We start from the raw sequence: 19,667 nt of genomic DNA on the forward strand, positions 1-19,667 counted from the left end.
TATATATATATATATATATATATATATATTTCTCTTTTTGAATGAAAAAAAATTGTGATTATATCGTAATGGTTTTCTAGTACTTACTTGCTTAGTGATTACCATAATAATTTGGGAAGCAAAGAAGAACATGTAGGGGAAAATTAATATAAATTTAACATATAAAATGAGGATAAGAATATTAGAACAAGTTTAATGTTAAACCCTCATTTCTTAAAGTGATGTTTGATAGAATCAATTGATTAATTATTTAAAAATTAAAACTAATTTTATGAAAGTTACACAAATAAACAAATGTCTGCTTATCAATATTTACATGTTGGTAATATAAAAATTCCGCACTCTTAATCAACCACAAATTAATTGTCACTGATAACGACTTCACAAAATTTGAGATTAGAAAACTATATAAACAAATTAATTTTCTTAATTTCTTCAATCAAACCTACCTGTACTTAGCTAGCTATAGCTTTTTCCTACTTTTATTTGGAAACTTTGTCTTATAAAATATAGTCTTCATCAGAAGGTTGAATCTGGTTTTTTGAATTTTTGTGAAAGGTACAACATGCATATATATTTATATATTCTTGGTGATTGATTGGTGTAGCATCCAATACAAAAGCTACATTAAATTTGCAGGAAAAAGACAGGTTAATTAAGGAACATATATATATGTAGAGAATTTCATGCATATATATATATATATATATATATATATATATATATATATATCATATTTTATATATGTTTTTGTTGATTTCTTTTTGTTTCATACTTCTGTACAAAAAAAAGGACATCTTAATCTTTGAGTACTGAGAATATGTGAATAATATAGAACTCAGTTTGAAAGAAGACACAACATAAATTCACCTTGTATACAACACCAAAACCTCCTTCTCCAAGTTTATTTTCAGCACTGAAATTTTTAGTTGCAGCTTTCAAATCATTATATTTGTAGTTAACTGGTCCTCTTAATTCAGTTGCTCCCAGTATGTCACCTGCAACGAAACACAAGTTTAGATTTTGAAATAAATGATATAGATACGACTTTTCAGAATAAAATAATTTATAATAACAAATAAAAGGGTTGTGTTGTGGAGTATACTACATCAAATGCAGAAAAATTGTCGAAGATTAAATTGCTTCAAACAAAACGCAATCTAATGCTACTTTTGGTAGCTTGTCATTATTTCTATTTGAAAAAACATTAAGCAGGAACTAATTTATACCAAGCGTTGCATGCAAGTGAAAACTTTCCACATTTACATACCTCTGTGAACCTTGTCAGATTTTGAGAATTTCAAACAGCAAAATCAAAGTGAATTTAAATATATTTGAATGAATAGACAGATAGATACCTGAGGAAGCAATCGTTGTAGATAACTCTGGCGCCATTGGCTTTGGAGCAGTTGCGGATTTGGGTGGAGGCAGTGTCGAAGCAAGAAAGACAATCATTTTTGGAGAGATAGTTTCTGCATTGAAACATTGTATATGTGAGGGTCCCTCCCCTTGATTTCTGTGATGTGCCAAAGAGTTTGAGGGTACACTGGATTTGTCCTCATGTCGCAATCTCGTGTTGTTATTATCCGCGCCAACTCTTCCCTTAGCTGGCTATCCTCTGTCTCCACCAACCTTACCACTCGATTAATGCAAACCTACAAATCAATCCCCTTCAATTTCACTACCAAATCGCAAACGCATTATCACCTCAGTCACTCCACTCACACCATCTCCCTCATTTTATTTCACCCCTCCCACTATATATATCCGCCAACACTTCCCTTTTTCACAGCAATTCACCAACAACATTTCACTTTTTTCTTAGACAACATAAACAAATGGCCTCTCTTACATCTTAAGATTTCTCCTATGTTTATTTCTGGTTGTTTTAATTCTTCCTTTCAGTTCAGCCAGCAAACTCACTGAGTCAGAGCCCCAACTGAAGTTCCAATTCCACAGAGCACCTCTTCTCACAGGTAAAATCTCTGTCAACATCATTTGTTATGGCAAGTTCAAACCTTCCTAGAAATCCATACTCACTGACTTCATCATCTCCCTTTCATCTCCCAAACCCATCAACATCATCCCCCTTTCATCATCCCAATTGCTTCCTAGGATTTTTTTATATTTGAACAATTAAAGTTTGTTATATTTTTGTTCGTGAATATATATGTAAGGATTTTTATTTTGTATTCAAATAGACAGGGAAGCTGATGTATCATATTTGTCATGCAGGGATTCTCAAATAATAAATTGAGCGTATTTTTCCCAAACTTCTTTCCACACAGAAAAAGAATAACAGAAAAAGAATAACAATGCTACTGGATATTTCATACAAAAAACAAAACACAACAACTGATATTTGGCCACCATGAAGGAAGGAAATAAAGGCAATGTTTATGAAAAATAAAATCATTAAAGAGAAGTAATGCTTACAGATCGAGGCGGATCGACGAGGAACCATGGAAACTGGCACAGATCGAGCTAATCGAAGAAGAAGAACAGCAGATGATGGAAAACGGAGGCAAACCCTAGATTGAATGGTTTGATCGGTGTACATTCTAAGGTTAGGGATTTGGGATGTTTTGATCGGTGGAGAGAAAGGATTCACGATTGAATCGATGGAATGGAATGAACAGCGGTTTTAATCGGGCAAAAGATAGAACAATCGGTGAAAATGGATTCTTTGGTGGATTAGGCCAAGGTAAGGGAGAAATGTACAGGAGAATGAAGATCTAGAGACTAACCATGGCTGGGCGGATTAAGATCTGAGGCGGAGGAACTTGAAATATGGATCGAAGACGAGGGAAGCTTTGAGAGAAAAAGAAATGTGTGCGGGTGGATCTCTTCAGAGAATGGCTAAATGAAGATGTGGTTCGAATATCAAGCAGACATTACAGAAGGGCAAACGGCCCTCGGTAAGCAGACATTACCGAAGGGTAAATGGCCCTCGGTAATAAACCTTCGGTAATATGCAGTTTTATTGTAGTGCTCTCCACTAACAATGGATGAGTTTTTCAGAATTTCCCAATGCAAGGCTGCAAAAGATATGTAGGAAGTTCTTGAAGTAACACATGAACGAACTGACGAGGTAAAACGTACTAGGAAGAACTCTCTTGTGCAGGAATATGAGTTGTTCAAGATGAAGGCTAGAGATACTATCTATGATGTGCAGAAAAGATTCACACATATAGTAAATCACTTGATGGCTCTCGACAAGGTGTTTGATAAGGAAGAAATCAATATAAAAATTCTGAAGAGTTTAAACAAAAGCTGGTAGCCAAAGGTAACTACTATATCAGAATCTAAAGATTTAACTGACATGAATATGACAACTCTTTTTGGCAAGCTTAGGGAGCATGAGTTAGAACTTGGAAGATTGAGAGAGGAAGAATAAATAGAGCAAAAGCAATCGATTTCTCTCAAAGCCTCAAGCAAGGGATCCTCCAAGAAGACTGAATCTGAAGCTGAATCAGATTGCAGAAATACCAGAAAAGGAAATCATGAATATGATGGTGAGAAAATTTAATAGATTCATGAAGAATAGAAATATTGCAACTGATAATGTAGGTTATTCAAGAGGAGGAAAGAAGAGTTCAAGGAACAACACTGTGCAATACTATGAATGCGAAAAGGATGACCACATAAAGCCTGACTGTCAAGACTTGAAGAATAGGCAGAAGATTAACACCAAGTACCCTTAGGAAAAAAAAGAGCAAGCAAAGGAAAACCTATATAGCATGGGAGAATGGTGATGGTGATTCTTCAAGCGATGATGATTGTAGTGTTGAAGAGGAGTCAAATTTGTGTTTCATAGCAAGCTCTGCACACTATGATGAAGACAATGATGATGATTTTGAGAGTGAGCCTATCGAAGTCAAGTATGACTTGCTACTCGACGCATTTCAAGAAATACATAGAGAAGCAATGCGACTATAGTATAAGGTAAATCGATTAACCTCTGAACGGAAAGATTATGAATATAGAATTGATAACCTTGTAAAGGATAATGAAAAGCTAGAAAATGAATTAGAAGCTGAGTTGAAAATAGAATGGCTTAATTTCGCACACCAAGAGGGGGGATGAATTGGTGAAATATAAAACTAATGTTTTCTTTAAATCTTTTTCACAAAATGGATGCCTTTAAAAGCTTTCTTGAAACTCAAGGAAAAAGATTTGTTTATGCAGCGAAAATATAATCAATTAAGTACAGTAAGAAATCGAATGAATAAAAGAGTGTAGGGATAAAAAGATCAAACACTTAGTTTTTATACTGGTTTGGCCAAGCCTACATCTAGTGTCCTTCCAACCACAGGAAGCCAATGCACTATAATGATCAAGGTTTTTACAACAAGGTTTTTATAGCGACCTCCCATCAAAAGTATAAAACACCTATCTAACCCTCTAATCAAAATTTAGACATATACAAACAAACTAGCAGCAAGAATCCCCTCTCCTGCAGTCTACACCCTTTGAGCCACCCTCAAAGTCAAGAACGCAGGACGCTCTTTTTCCTATAATCACAACAGGGAACCTCAATCCAATCTTCACAAGATTGTAGCCTCTGATCTCTCAGTTACACCCAATGTGCAGATTTGATCAGCCTTTGTAAGTGTAGTTAACTTGTTAACTTGCTCTTCAAGAATCCACAAGGAGATTATCACTACGGTCACTTCTTATTTCTTGGAGCTTTTTCTCTCTTTCTCTATGTATACACTTTCTGCAAAAGATATCACAAAAATGTTAGACTCACAAAATTTCTTACAGAAATCAAGTTCGCGTCAATTTATGGATAAACACAATTATGACACATTTTAATCGAGTTAGCTACTAATGCAGTCGATTATAACAATTCTAATATAACAGTTAGCAGCAATCAATGCAGTTAATGAATGTACAATTAATGCAGTCAAATCACATTTAATGCTTGGTCAACATATTTAAAATATAGTCGTTGTACCATTTAATTCAAGCATTAACAAAATTTCAAAATTGTAACAGACTTAGTCGAATGCAGGTTGCATGTAATCGACTATGTAACACAGTTAAACAGAGTTTTGAAAAACTTTCACTTTGAAAATCTCACAGCACACTTTGAAAATGGTTTGTGCAAAGCCACGAGTTTTAATCGACTCACTTCATAATGAAGTCAACTTAAAACTGTTGTTTTGCCACACAATTAAAAGTTCAACATACACTACAAGAAAAATTGGAATTACATACTGCTAAAATCCGTATATAACATTCAAAATCCGTATATAATGATTAATTACATACGAAATACATACGAACAAAAATCCGTATATAATATACTCGTAGATAAATTATATACAGATTTATCCGTATATAAATTATATACAGATTTATCCGTATATAAATTATATACGGATAAATCCGTATATAATATCTGTATATAAGTACATATATAATTTAATATATAATTATATACGGATAAATCCGTATGTAACATATGGATAGAGAAAAAAAAATAATTCCTTTATTTGTAAAGAGAGCATGGAGCCTTAAAACAAACAAAGAAACTTATAAATACAATATAATATTATATAAGATTATTGTCATTAGTTTCAACTTTCAATAAAATGAGTGAATAACTATGATTGACAATAGACAATAGAACTACAGGAACCAGAATATAGAACCTATTACTATGAAGGCACAATTGCAAGTGTCGTAGCAGTTTTTGTAGCCACATCTAAACTGGGTTGTTTCTGTCTACTTTAAAAACACTTCTTCGGAAGTCCATGTCCTCAAATCTCTCCTAACAAGCATGGTCCTTCTCAGCATTTCCACCTGCAAAAAAAGCACCCCAATAACATTAATCTTTTTCTCTCCACATTAATTAAATAAAATATATAATTAAAAAGGTATATTATCTTCAAATTTAAAACCTAAAGAACAAACTTTTTTTGTCAAAATACTAGAAATAGTGATAAGGATAAAAAAGAAGATAGAAAAGAAGTTAAATTGAAAATAAGTTTATTGACTTTTCTTGAAATTAGTGAATGATTGAAGCATTGAAGACGGCGTGTATTTATCTCTTTAAGGGTTATTTATGATGATGGGTTCTTCGCAGAAGCTAGAACTTTATCTTTGTCTAGCAACAAAATTATTTTAGATTCATAATACTAACTAACCAAAAGATGGCATAATTGTAACATAAGAAATCAATATAGCATGGCACAACATAAACTAAACAACATATTGATTTAGGTAAATCCCGAGACTCAAATCCCCAGGAGAAATCCCATACTCAAATCAAGATTATGGCAAGTGCATGCTTAAATTAAAAGTCAACTTTCATGAATCAATGTTCTCCAAAATTGCTCTCCACTTTTTCTTCACCATACTTGACAAAAGACTTAGTATAAAATCGACACAGAAAATACAAAATGAAGAACCCTTTTGGATTAAACTCCTTATTACTCCACACCATTTCATTCATATAAGGACAATACATTCAATATCCTAATAAATGACTATTGCAGACCTTTATGTTTGGATAACCTTGTCAGTTGGCACACAAATTCATGAAACCTTATCATCGTAGGATAAAAAATAAGTAATTGTAGCTCTACTTGATTTTTATATAAAAACTTTTAGATAATAGTGTTTGATAACTTGCACAGATTTCATATATAAAACCAGATTAACTAAGATGAGAAACTAAGAATATAATGAACTAAAGTTAAAGTTTAAATTTGAATAAGGTATAATGCTTGAAATAGAAGTTCTCACGTCTTGCTAATAAATGGTCTTATACTTTGTTCTCCTTGACCACATTTGTGAAGAGCTAATGCACTTATGTGAGTTGCGTTTCTCCTCAATATTTCACTGATTTGTCGATGAAGAACAAGCACAAACTCTTCCTTTGTCAAAATTCTCATCTGCAACTCAATCAAATCATGAATTAAACTGATAGAAAAATCAAATAAAATTGATAGCCTACCATGTTCAATACCTGCTTCAAATCCTCCTCATAATCTCTCAAACTAAAGTTTATATCAGCATTTACTCCACGATAGCAGCCTTATCATCAATGCCTGAAGGTGGTGGGCCACATTCCCCCATGTAAGCTTTTCAACATTCATCAAGTCAAGAACCTTTTTAGGCATAGGTTCTGCAGAGTACAGAGTAAATTGTACAAACAACTATTGACGTTGTTCGAACACAATGTTCTAGCTTTTTTGTGATCACAATAATGGTCCTTATAATATTCACACAACACAATGAATAACAAGAAATGGTAGTGTAATTCATTTCAAAGACTGGGCTAAGCATGTTTGACTGATTAAATGACAAAGGCTTGATGCAGAAAGTCTAGAATATGTATACTCCTTGATAAGCAATTTGTAAACCACAAATTCCACCAAGGCTTGTGGTATGCCCCAACCTTTGATTTCAGTAGCCACTTCCATTAACTGTGCCAATGATTTACCAAAACAACAGCATCTAGCCAAACCTAGTTTCTCTGATTACATATATCAGAAGACTAAGATGAACCCAGAAGTCAATTTTGTTCAAAAGATTTAAAGATGAAAGCAATACATATTAGTGTTAAATATTTAACAAGTGAAATAATCTTATGAAACAACAAAGAAAAAATCCAAATGTTCGCTCGAAAAGAACGTATGCAAGTTTATTTCCAACACAAACGACAAAAGTTTTTGAAAGTCAAGATTGAAGAACTATACCATGTTGACTATAGATGTGCTTTCCATTTAACCATTCCCATAGCCATTCCTAAACCCTGGAAAACCTAAAATGCCAGAAATTTGAATCAATTACAACCATCAAAACACATTAAAGACATGACCACGAAAAAACCAAAAGCGAGTGAGCAAATTGGAAACCAAATATTATTGGAGCGCAAAACCAAAGAAAGAAAAAAGGGTTAGATAGATGAAACCCTAGATTTTGGGGTTGGAAGTGGGAAGAAAGATTTGCACCTTGCGAAAGAAAACCCTAGATTAGATAAATTTAGGATAAGAAGGTTAGGGCTTGAAGGAAGAAGATTAGGAACTTACTGAAGAGTCACCGTCGATAGTGAACGACGACGGCAGTGAGTGATAGCCACACTAACGAAATGCCGGTGTGAGAGTTGAAGTGGAAGGGTTCTGAGTTGTGGGAGGAAGAGGGAGAAACGCGATTTTGACAGTGGGAGAGTGCAAATGAGAGGTTGTGTGAGGAAGAGGAAAAAAATGCGAGTGATTTCGAGAGAGGGGAAAATGGAAGTGGAAGGGTTTTGTGAGTTGTTGTGGGAGGAAGAGGGAGAAACGCGATTTTGACGGTGGGAGACTGCAAGTGAGAGGTTCCGTGAGGAAGAGAACGCGAGAGATTTCCAGAAAGAGGGGAAAATGCGAGTGATTTCGAGAGTGTTAGGTTAAAGAAAAAATTAATTTTAATTTTTAATCATTAGATACAGATCTTATATACGGAAAATAAGAGGCAAAGATGTTTTCTATTTCATACGGATTTTTTCGTATCTAACTCAATTTTTAATACCTGTACATAATATCTGTACATAATAAATTTTTTATATACAGATTTAAATCCGTATATAATAATATGTAGATAAATAACTATTTTCTTGTAGTGATAAGTGCTTGTGGTTTTCCTTTTATAAAACATCATAAATGCATTCATAAATAAAATCAATTATATAGAACAGTGAAATGCAATGTATCAACATAATCATGTTTTCAATGCTTTAAACAAATTTACACATTGATTAAAAGATATAACATGTAAGCAATAGAACATGTAACACATAAACAGTACATGTGTCATTAATTATGTTGTCATCATCGGAAACCAAAAGCTCTAAGATTGTAGGTTCAGCTAAATCAGTGCTCTCCTATCAATAATCTCAACAATCTCCCCTTTTTTGATGATGCACAACCATTATTAATAAACAACAATGTTGTACAAATCAAATCATATCATGTTAAAATGTATCAGTGCAAATGATTAGCAAATGATAAAAATGTATCAGAGCAAACGTTTTTAGATATACTCATTTGATTCAGCTCACAAAAATATATCATTCATATCAAAACATATCAGAGCAAACAGAATATATCAAAGTATTCTCCTAGCATTATCCAATATTATCAGAGTATTCTCCCAGCATTCTCCCCCTTTATGCATTAGCAAAAAAGGTATGCCTTATGATAATGATATGTTGACAAACAGTTATTCAGAGATGCATCGGTAAATCATATTAATCAAACAATGATGTTTCCCCTGTCATACATAATCACATGATAAAGATATAATCTCCCCCTAAAGTGTAGGCATGTGAAATTATCTTAAAATCCTATGCAATGCTCCCCCTGCCATTATGCATGTTTTATAATCTAAACCCAAATGCACAATGCAGTTTTCATAAAAAGTAATGTCAGAGCATATATATAAGCATGTGACAGAATTGTATCAAGACAGAAATTGTGCAAACACATCATTGTAGCATAGATACAATTTCAATCAACAATCTCAATATTATCTCAAGTAATTTCAAACAATTATAGAACAAAGATATATTGAAACATGAAACAATCAACAGTATATGATCAATAAGCAGAATAACCAAATTCCAAATTATGGAATATATAACCCTTGTTAATCAGTAATCGATTGATCCACTGTTGCAATCGACTTCATTGCTTTCCAATTGAATTGTATCTCTAGTAGTTAATCTAGAAGCAATGTTCCTGCAAAACCTTTGAAGATCTTTCCAGATCAAGCATTTTAGAATCATTTTAATACAGGAAATGATACAGGTATAATCTGTGTATGTAAATGTATGAGTGCAATGATAAATAGTAAATCAATCAACTTCATACACCACACAATCGATTTAAATCAGACATAAACAGATACTCAATTTAAAACAAACTCTGATTTCATTGATATGAAATATGATTACAATCAGATGAACACAACAAAGATAACGGCTTATAAAGCCTACTACAAAAGACACATTCAAAACATCTAAGCAAACAAACTGAAGCAAACAACTAAGATAGACATTCCTTGTAACCCTATTCTGAGTCAGATGTTTTCATAGTGTCCTCATTAGAAGTGATGTATTCTCTTCGTTGTTGAGAATCATTAAATCTTCCTTCAAAATTATTGAATTTTTCATTCAAAATTCTGAATTGTTTAGTAGCAAATCTCTCAAAATTTGTCTCAGGAATAAAATTTATACGTTCTGCATTAATTGCTGGAGTACTTCCTGAACTATAGGACAAGTTTTCTTCACCTTTAAAACACCAGCATTTAATTGTCTTCACTAAACCAAGAGAGGCAATAGTGTTTCAGTTTATCACATTAGTGCCACAGCAAGAGCATCTTTGCTCACCATTTACATTTACTCCTTAAATTTTAAGAACTTTGCTTATGAAGACTGCATATGGTAGATAGTGAGATTTCTTGATTACAACATTCATCATATGATTTTTTATCACCTCTACCCAATTCGTTGGAATATTGTTCTTGATGGCATGCAGTAGGTATACATCTTCAGTGGTCATTCTGTCTCGAGTCAATCTTCTAGGTAAGATCACCCATGCAAGAAGATAAGTAATAATTTTCTCCTCTATCTTTAACCCTTCAAGTACAAAGAGTCTCTCAATTGGATATCTTCTAGTTAATCTCAGCCAGCTCATGTAAAGGTCTCTTTTCCTCAAAGATTGATTAATTTCGAAATTTGGCAAATGAGAAGATGCACCTTCTGCTTCTAGTCTAGTAATTAGCATCTAGGTAAAGTTATCAATGTGAATGTCTATCCCTTTCACTCTTGAATGAATATCACCATTAACAATATTCATGTTGTGATAAAAAACTCTCACAAGGTCCGGATACCAGTCGCCTTTCATTTGTACAAATATAGAAAGTCCCTATGTTTCGAACCATTTCGAAAACTGAAAGCCCTCCCTTTCAAACATGTTCAAGATCAGACTCTTGGGAGGAACCACAATCTTGACTCGTTCACGGAGAAATCTTTCTCTTGAATCATCATCACTAATCCACCCTTCAGAATCAACACCTCTTGTGACTGCCATTTCTTTTCCTTTACTACCTTTGGAGGGTTGAGAAGAAGATGCCATCTCATGTAGAGTGCTTGGAAACATTTCTTCAGTCTAGTACTATTGGAAATATCCTTACTAACCTCACTTAATGCTATCACAGTTCCTAAAAAATGACATAATATAAGGGCGCGAACCATAATCACCAAAATACGCTCACACTTAAATTTTCAAATACAGAAAGCCCACTTAACAGAAATATCTAATCGATTTCATTATTTGGAAAGTTGACTACTGTATGAAAAAAGGTTTTCACAAAACAGAAACATTCACACAGCAACATGTAATAGATTAAGTACTCAATCCAATCGATTAAAAGTCATAAAATTTGTTTTTACAGAAAACAATCTCAATCAATCAATCAACAATCATACATTCATTAACCAATCATTCAAACAAATATTATGCATGATGCAATGTGAAAATGATTTTTACCACTTGTAGATACTCTTAAGAAATTTGATGTAGTCAAGTTAGCTCATCCTTGAGTTCTGTACTGCTACAGCAGCTACTTCTCCTTTCCTGTACAACAGTTAAAAGGTTTTGACGCTGCTACCCATTTGAATTTGGGTCCTGTCTTGTTAGTAGCAGGAAGTTGTTCCTTGGGAACCCATTTGTACTTTCCCTTTGGAACACCAACATTTCTAAAATAGTAGTTTCTTATTGTGTGACCAAGTGTATTGCAGTAAAAGCATGCATTAATAGTAGGTTTACTCAAATCAATAAATTTCTTTAAGTTTATCCTATTACTTTTAGCCTTGTAATCAATACCTTGTCTATAGATAGCTCTTTCAAATGATCTCAACACAACATCAAGATTTTCTTTACCTTGAGTGAATTTTGCTAATGTGCTGGTTAAGTACTCAATTTTATCAACATGTAGAGAACAGCTATCACATTCTTTCTCAATAATTTGTACTCCAATCTTTACCGTCTTTGTAGATTTGAGAGCTTCTTCAAGATCTTTTTTCAGCTTTTCATTATTCTGCACAAGATTGTCAATTTTGTATTCATAATCTCTTCTCTCAGATGATAATCGATTGACCTTGTACTGAAGTCGCATGGCCTCTGCATGAACCTCTTGAAATTCATCCAGTAGCATGTGATACTTGACTTCTATTGGTTCATTTTCAAATTCTTCATCATTATCATAGTCTGATTATGCAGAGCCTGCCATGAAGCATATATTTGATTATTCTTCATGATCACATTCTTCATCACTGTTTTCCCAAGCAATATAGGCTTTCCTCTGCTTCCTGTTCTTGTCTTGAGGATACTTAAAGAATTCTTTCTGCTTGTTCTTCAAGTCTAGACAGTCAGGCTTGAGATGACCATCATTTCCACATTCATAACATTAAATAGCATTGCTTCTTGAATTCTTTTTTCCTCCTCTTGAGAAATCTGCATTTTTAGTTGCAGAATTTTTATTTTTCATGAATCTGCCAAATTTTCTTACCATCATATTCATCATTTCTTTTTCTGGTATATCTGCATCTGAATCAGTTTCAGGTTCATGAATCTTTGTGGCTTTCTGGCTTGTGGCTTTCTTGCTTGTGGCTTTTAGAGTAATTGATTTCTTCTCTTCAATTTCTTCTTCCTCCTTTAGCGTTCCAAGCTCCAATGCATGTTCTCTGAGTTTTCCAAACAATGTAGCCATGTTCATGCTAGTAAGATCTCTTGATTCAGATATGTTAGTGACTTTTGGTTGCCAGCTTCTATTGAGGCTTTTCAAGATCTTTATGTTGATCTCTTCTTTATCAAACACTTTCCTGAGAGCCATGAGGTGGTTGACAATATACGTGAATCTTTTCTGTACCTCATAGATTGTCTCACCAGCCTTCATTCTAAATAACTCATATTCTTGTACAAGAGAATTCTTTTTAGCCCTTTTTACTTCATTCGTTCCTTCATGTGTCACCTCAAGAACCTCCCACATTTCCATGGCAGTTTTGCATTGTGATATCTTGAAAAATTCATCCATGGTTAGTGTAGACGCAATAACATTTCTAGCCTTAACATCATACTGAGCTCTTCGGTTCTCATCTTGTGTCCACTCAGAAAAGCTTTTCAAAACAATTTTTCCATTTACAACATAAGTTGGCTCAAATGCACTGTTTAGAGTTGCATCCCACACTCCTTTATCCATGGATTCAAGAAAGATTTGCATCCTAATTTTCCAGAAAGCATAGTTTTCTCCAGCAAATAGTGGTGGTCTATTTCTGGATGCACCTTCACCAAAGGTTTGAAAATTAAAATCCATATTTGAGGATCAATCGATTTAAAGAAAAGTATAATCGACTTGTTTTTCAAATATCTTATGAAAACGAGAGCTGGTGCCAATTGTTGAAAATAGAATGACTTAATTTCTCACACCAAGAGGGGGGTTGAATTGGTGAAATATAAAAGTAATGTTTTCTTTAAATATTTTTCACAAAGTGGATGCCTTTAAAAGCTTTCTTGAAAGGCAAGGAAAAAGATTTGTTTATGCAGCAAAAATATAATCGATTAAGTACAGTAATAAATCTACTGAATAAAAGAGTGCAGGGATAGAAAGATCAAACGTTGAGTTTTTATACTGGTTCGGCCAAGCCTACATCTAGTATCCTTCCAACCATAGGAAGCCAATGCACTATAATGATCAAGGTTTTAACAACAAGGTTTTTATAGCGACCTCACATCAAAAGTATAAAACACCTCTCTAGCCCTCTAATCAAAATATAGACATATACAAATAGACTAGTAGCAAGAATCCCCTCTCCTGCAGTCTACACCCTTTGAGTCACCCTCAAAGTCAAGAACAAAGCACACTCTGCTTCTTATAATCACAACAGGGAACCTCAATCCAATCTTCACAAGATTGTAGCCTCTCATCTCTCAATTACACCCAATGTGCAGATTTGATCAACCTTTGTAAGTGCAGTTAACTTGCTCTTCAAGAATCCACAAGGAGATGATCACCACAATGTCTCTTTCTGTAAGTATACACTTTCTACAAAAGATATCACAAAAATGTTAGATTCACAAAAGTTCTTACAAAAATCAAGTTCGTGTCAATTTATAGATTAACACAATTCTGACACATTTTAAGCGAGTTAGCTACTAATGTTGTCGAATATAACAATTCTGTTATAACAGTTAGCAACAATCAATGCAATTAATTGAATGTACAATTAATGCAGTCAAATCACATTTAATGCTTAGTCAACATATTTAAAATATAGTCGTTGTACCATTTAATTCAAGCATTAACAAAATTTCAAAACTGTAACAGACTTAGTCGAATGCAGGTTGCATGTAATCGACTATGTAACACAGTTAAACAATGTTTTGAGAAAGTTTCACTTTGAAAATCTCACAGCACACTTTGAAAATGGTTTGTGCAAAGCCACGAGTTTTAATCGACTCACTTCATAATGACGTCGACTTAAAACTGTTGTTTTGCCACACAATTAAAAGTTCAACATAAGTGCTTGTGGTTTTCCTTTTTTAAAATATCATACATGCATTCACAAATAAAATCAATTATATAGCACAGTGAAATGCAATGTATCAACACAATCATGTTCTCAATGCTTTAAACAGATTTACACATTGATTAAAACTTACGGCATGTAAGCAATAGAACATGTAACACATAAATAGTACATGTGTTATTAATTACGTTGTCATCACAAAAAACTAGAAGCTCTGAGATTGTAGGTTCAGCTAAACCAGTGCTCTCCTATCAACAATCTCAACAAGCTGCATTACAATATGATAAAACAAATGTTAAAACTGAAATACAGATTGTGGAAAAGAAATGTGATAATTGTCCAATACACTTAGAAAGATTAGATTACTTAACAAACACTCTAGCTAAATTCACTTAAGGAAAAGATAATCTAGATGTTGTGTTAAGATCTTCAGGTAGAGTAATTAATAGGCAAGGCATTGGCTATAAAGCAAAGAGTAATAGGATTAACTCTAAGAAGTTTATTGATCTGAGTTAACCTATCTTAAATGCTTGCTTCTATTGCAATATTATTGGTCTTAATGTCAAAATTTTCTACTACATAAAGATTGGTGTTCCTAAAGGAAAATATAAGTGGATTCCTAAGGAACAACCCCCTGCAACTAACAAAAAAGGACCCTAGTTTATATGGGTACCTCCATCAAAATCGTTTAATTGTTTTGCAGGAAAATGAGCTGCTGAATGATGCCGTATAGTGCTCAAGGATAAACTACAGTTGAACAAATCATAAGTTCTTGAGTATCTAAATGTGGTAACCGGAACAACTTATTTCTCATGCATTCATGCATCATAAATATCTGTATGAATGATTGATTATATGCATGATTGATGAATGCCTATATGGTTGACTTGTTTGTTTGAAAAATTTAGTTGTATGACTTTTAATCGATTATGTTATGTATGTGTGTTTCTCTGCTTTAAGTAAAACTTTGTTATGTATAAACTCAATTCTAATAATAATAAAGTAGACTAAATCTCTCTGTTATGCGCTTTGTATGTTTTTTGAAAATTTAAATGGGGTTGATTCTGTGAGACTTTTCTTCGCGCCCTTATAAGTAATTGTTTAGAAAATCATTATGTATCATTGATTGCTCTAAGAAAAACCCTAAAAGTTGCATAAGTTTTTTTCTTGTGAATCTTGTGAAAATGGCATCATCCTCTTCGTCCAAACGTGCCAGAAGGGTACCCGCATCTGAAAGAAATGCAAATCCTATAGGATGGATTAGTGACGGTGCTGCTAGAGAAAGGTTCATGGGGTGGAAAAATGTCAAAAAAGTTGTCCCTCACAAGTCACTTGAATTATCTATGTTCAGATGTGAAGGATTTATATTCCCGGAAAAACTAATTCATCAACGTCTCTCTACATTTGTTCTGATGAAGGGTGACTGCTATCCAGAACTGGTTAGTGTGTTCTATAACAATATCAAAGTTATCAATGGTGATATTCATTCACGTGTAAAAGGTGTGGACATCATAATCAATAATGAAACTTGGCTCCGGGTTGCTGTACTCAAAGATGAAGCATGCATGTCACATTTACCTAATTCTCTACATAATAGATGGACTATAAAAAAGACAGATGTATAAGGATTGCATGAGGTATCCTACAAGAAAGAAAAAGGTTTTCTGCATAGGGGATTGAATAAAGAAGAAAAGATGATTACATACATCCTAGATTGGGTACTGTTACTTGGAAGATTTCACTATGACAAGTTAACATTAGAAGATCTATATTTGTTGAATGTAATTCAATTCAAAATACCAACAAATTGGGTAGCTTTATTCAAGAAACATATGATTGATACATGTATAAACGACTTGCTCAACCTACCCTATGGTGTGTTCGTTACTAAAATTCTTACACTTAGTCAAGTGGTTCTTACTAGTGAGACCAAGGTCATATATAACAAAACCAATGAAATTGGAAAGGAAACATTAACATGTATTGGTTTGAAGAAGACGACCATGGGATAGGTATACAGTGATGAAAAACCTCAAACCAAAGACAAAGATGAGGTATCTGATTCTGATAGTGAACCAATCTCCTTCTCTCCCAAATCTGAGTTTGAGAGATTTGGGATACACAGATTTAAGAAAACTTTTAAGAAGACTGGTAAAATGAAGAAATCCATAATGCGTATGGAGAAGAAAATGGATGAAATCATCAAGAATTATGTGGATAGCTCAACAAAAACAGAGGAATCAACAAATGAGGATGATGTATCCAGTGAAGAGGATTCCATGGAAATGTCTAAATTAGAATAGGGTCTTAGAATTTTATTATGGAGTCCATTTTATATCTTTGTTCTGTATCTGTTTTGGTTTCATATTTCGTTTTGTTTGGGTTGATGGCATTATATGCCACGTTCTTTTTTATTGTAATCAGTTCTTATTATATGAATGAAATGGAAGTTGATTTCAGTTTAAATCAATCTGTGTTTTGATGATTATATCTGTAATTGATTGTATAAAACTGATAGTTTTAATCGATTAACACAAATATGTATGTATGCAATTTGACAAATTTTATTGTTACATTAACATCATTGCATATTCATACCTAAATTGTATTGTTTACTGTATTGCATTAATACTAAAATTCTTGATCTAGTTGAACCTGAAAGGTTATGCAGGAACATTGTTGGGTGACTAAGCAAGAATGAAAAATCTACAATACTTTGCAACACGAAATCGATTGAGATGAACCTCTAATCGATTTGGTTTCGACATTCGGTTTGAAGATTCCAAACTACTGATATCAAATATCTTTAAACCTTGTCTTACCTTCTGTTGATTGTTTATTCAACTTATATCCCTGTGATTAATCTGCTATGAATATGTTTTGAGATAATAAGTGATTAAACTGATTTGCTAATATAATAAGTATCAATTTGCTTTAATATAGTGTAATACAAATTGCTCTGATAAATTGTTTTTAGGCTTAATACCATTATTGGTCCCAATTTTTGTTAGCTTTGTTCGAAATGGTCCAAATTTTTTTTTGGTTCAATGTAGTCCTAAAGATCGTAATTTGTGTTCAATTTAGTCCTTTTTACAAACGTCGGTTAAGTCGTTAACGGCCAAATGTCCAACTATGCAATCAGTGACACATCACGCTTGACATATCATCATCATCTCCTACCTCCAGAAACCCTAATTTCGCCCTACACAGAAACCCTAGCCACCACCTAACCCTAACCGCCACCGCTACGCTCACGGCCAGCCACCATCTTCGTACCTCAATCATTAGAATTTCGAAACCCCAACCAGATGGTCGCGCCACCACCATCGTTGTTCATCTTCTCCGTCTAGCAACCACCCAAAAACACCACCATGATCATCTTCCCCTTCCTCCACCGTCAATCACCATCAACATCTTGTTGCGACAACCATGACCACCGCAACGAGAAAGCGATCCATGCGCGAGCTCATCGTCTCCGTCAAGTCTTCAACCTGCAAAGGAAAATACAGAGAACAAAAAAGCTAACTAGAGCAGAATCGCCACCGTGAAAGCGCCATTGTCCATCAATCTTCATCTTCTTTAGCCATCGTGAAGTTGCTCTTTGAACCTACAAGTAGAAAGAAACCAAATCTCAAAAAAGCAACCACGAGCAAGATTCGCATCACGACGCTCCTGCATTTCAAAACCCATTAACTTTTCCTCTCGCGGTGTAAGAACCTGTATTTTTGAAGTGGTGGGGACATGGTGGGGACATGGTGGTCACCCACCTCTTGCATTATTAGAATGCAATTATTGGTGGTGCATTATTACGGGAAGCTTTGCAAAAGGAGAGGGGCTCATTTTTGGCATGAGGGAGAGCAGCCAGAGGAAGGGAACCCTTCCTTCCTTCCATTTTCAATTGTTCAAGGAGCACTCAAGGGAAGCAATACTACCGTTTTATATGCGGAGAGGAGGATTGGGGATGGGCCTCTTGTGAGAGTGAAGTTGTTGCAGCAAGATCTGGGAGAGGAAGTGGAGAGCTGCTGAAAGTTGCAAGGAGATCTTGATCTGCACGTCTGGGAGGAGATAGATCCCAAAATTTACAAAGGAAGTCTTCAAGAGGTAAGGGGAGTTCAATTTATTTCATTGATTGTTGAAATAATTTGTATTTGATGCAAATCTGGGAAGAAGGGGATGAAAATGGGGGTTTCTGGGTTTTCTGGACTCTGGTGCGATTCTGCAGAATTTCTGCAGAACGCGCGTACGTCCAATTTTGGTGAATCAAAATTGGACGTTCGTCCCAACAGTGCTCGACCAATTAGTGGTCGGCCAAAACTAATATGAGCGTTCAGTTTTGTATTCTCATGTAACGAGAGTCAGCGTTCGTCCTTGAGTTAGTTAAATATTAGAAATTCGTTAAGATATTATCCAGTGTATTAGAGATGTTAGACGTTCGTACTTAGTTTAGTATTCGCATTGTACAGATTGTGAGCGTTCATTATCAATTGGTATTCTAGGTTTCAACTTGAGCGTTCGTCCCTAAATTGACATCCACAGGAAGTAATCTTAGGCGTTCGGTATTGAGTATTAGTGATTGTAGTCGTTCGTCCTTAATATGGATTTTTAGGTTTGAATCCTGAACGTTCGGTTTTTTGGGTATAAGTGAGCGTTCGGTTTTAAGTTGCTTATTCTTAAGTTTTGAATCTTGAACGATCGGCCTTGGGGTACTAGTGACTATTGAGCGTTCGGTTAAGTTTTGATTTTTGCACCGTTCGGTTAGCTGCTGATTTATGTCGTTCGGTCAGAATGGGCTTAATATCGTTCGTCAGGTTTTGATATCATACTGTCCAATTAAGTTGTAAGCATTCGGCCAATACTCCAAACGTTCGGCCAGCACTATAAGTGAGCGGCAACGTGATCTAGGCGTTCGGCCAAGACTCTAACGTTCGATCCTTTAATATTCAGATAATGAGTTTCGACCTTAACGTTCGTCCCTAGAGCGTTCTGTCCCAAAGTGATCGTTCGTAAGGAACGATCGATCTCGATGATGTTAATCCTCAGGAAGTACTCGTCAGAGGTATTGTTACGACTATGCTTGATCTTGAGC

The 19,667-nt window shown here is 34.4% G+C and overlaps 1 long non-coding RNA gene across 2 annotated transcripts; it reads right to left on the bottom strand.

Moving 5' to 3' along the window:
• Positions 1–5,522: 5,522 nt before the first annotated feature.
• LOC108331374 (uncharacterized) lies at positions 5,523–8,356 on the bottom strand. 2 transcript variants are annotated; one of them, XR_001832374.2, is made up of 5 exons: positions 8,046–8,356; positions 7,713–7,777; positions 6,980–7,138; positions 6,757–6,905; positions 5,523–5,811 (listed from the first exon to the last, which is right to left on the bottom strand). It is a non-coding gene; the product is annotated as an uncharacterized LOC108331374 (long non-coding RNA). The 2 variants fall into 2 exon arrangements; XR_008248508.1 differs by having other exon boundaries at positions 6,757–7,138.
• Between the last annotated feature and the right edge of the window lie 11,311 nt (positions 8,357–19,667).

The sequence above is a fragment of the Vigna angularis genome, chromosome 4 (genome assembly GCF_016808095.1).
Source record: "Vigna angularis cultivar LongXiaoDou No.4 chromosome 4, ASM1680809v1, whole genome shotgun sequence".
Taxonomy (NCBI): Eukaryota; Viridiplantae; Streptophyta; class Magnoliopsida; order Fabales; family Fabaceae; genus Vigna; species Vigna angularis.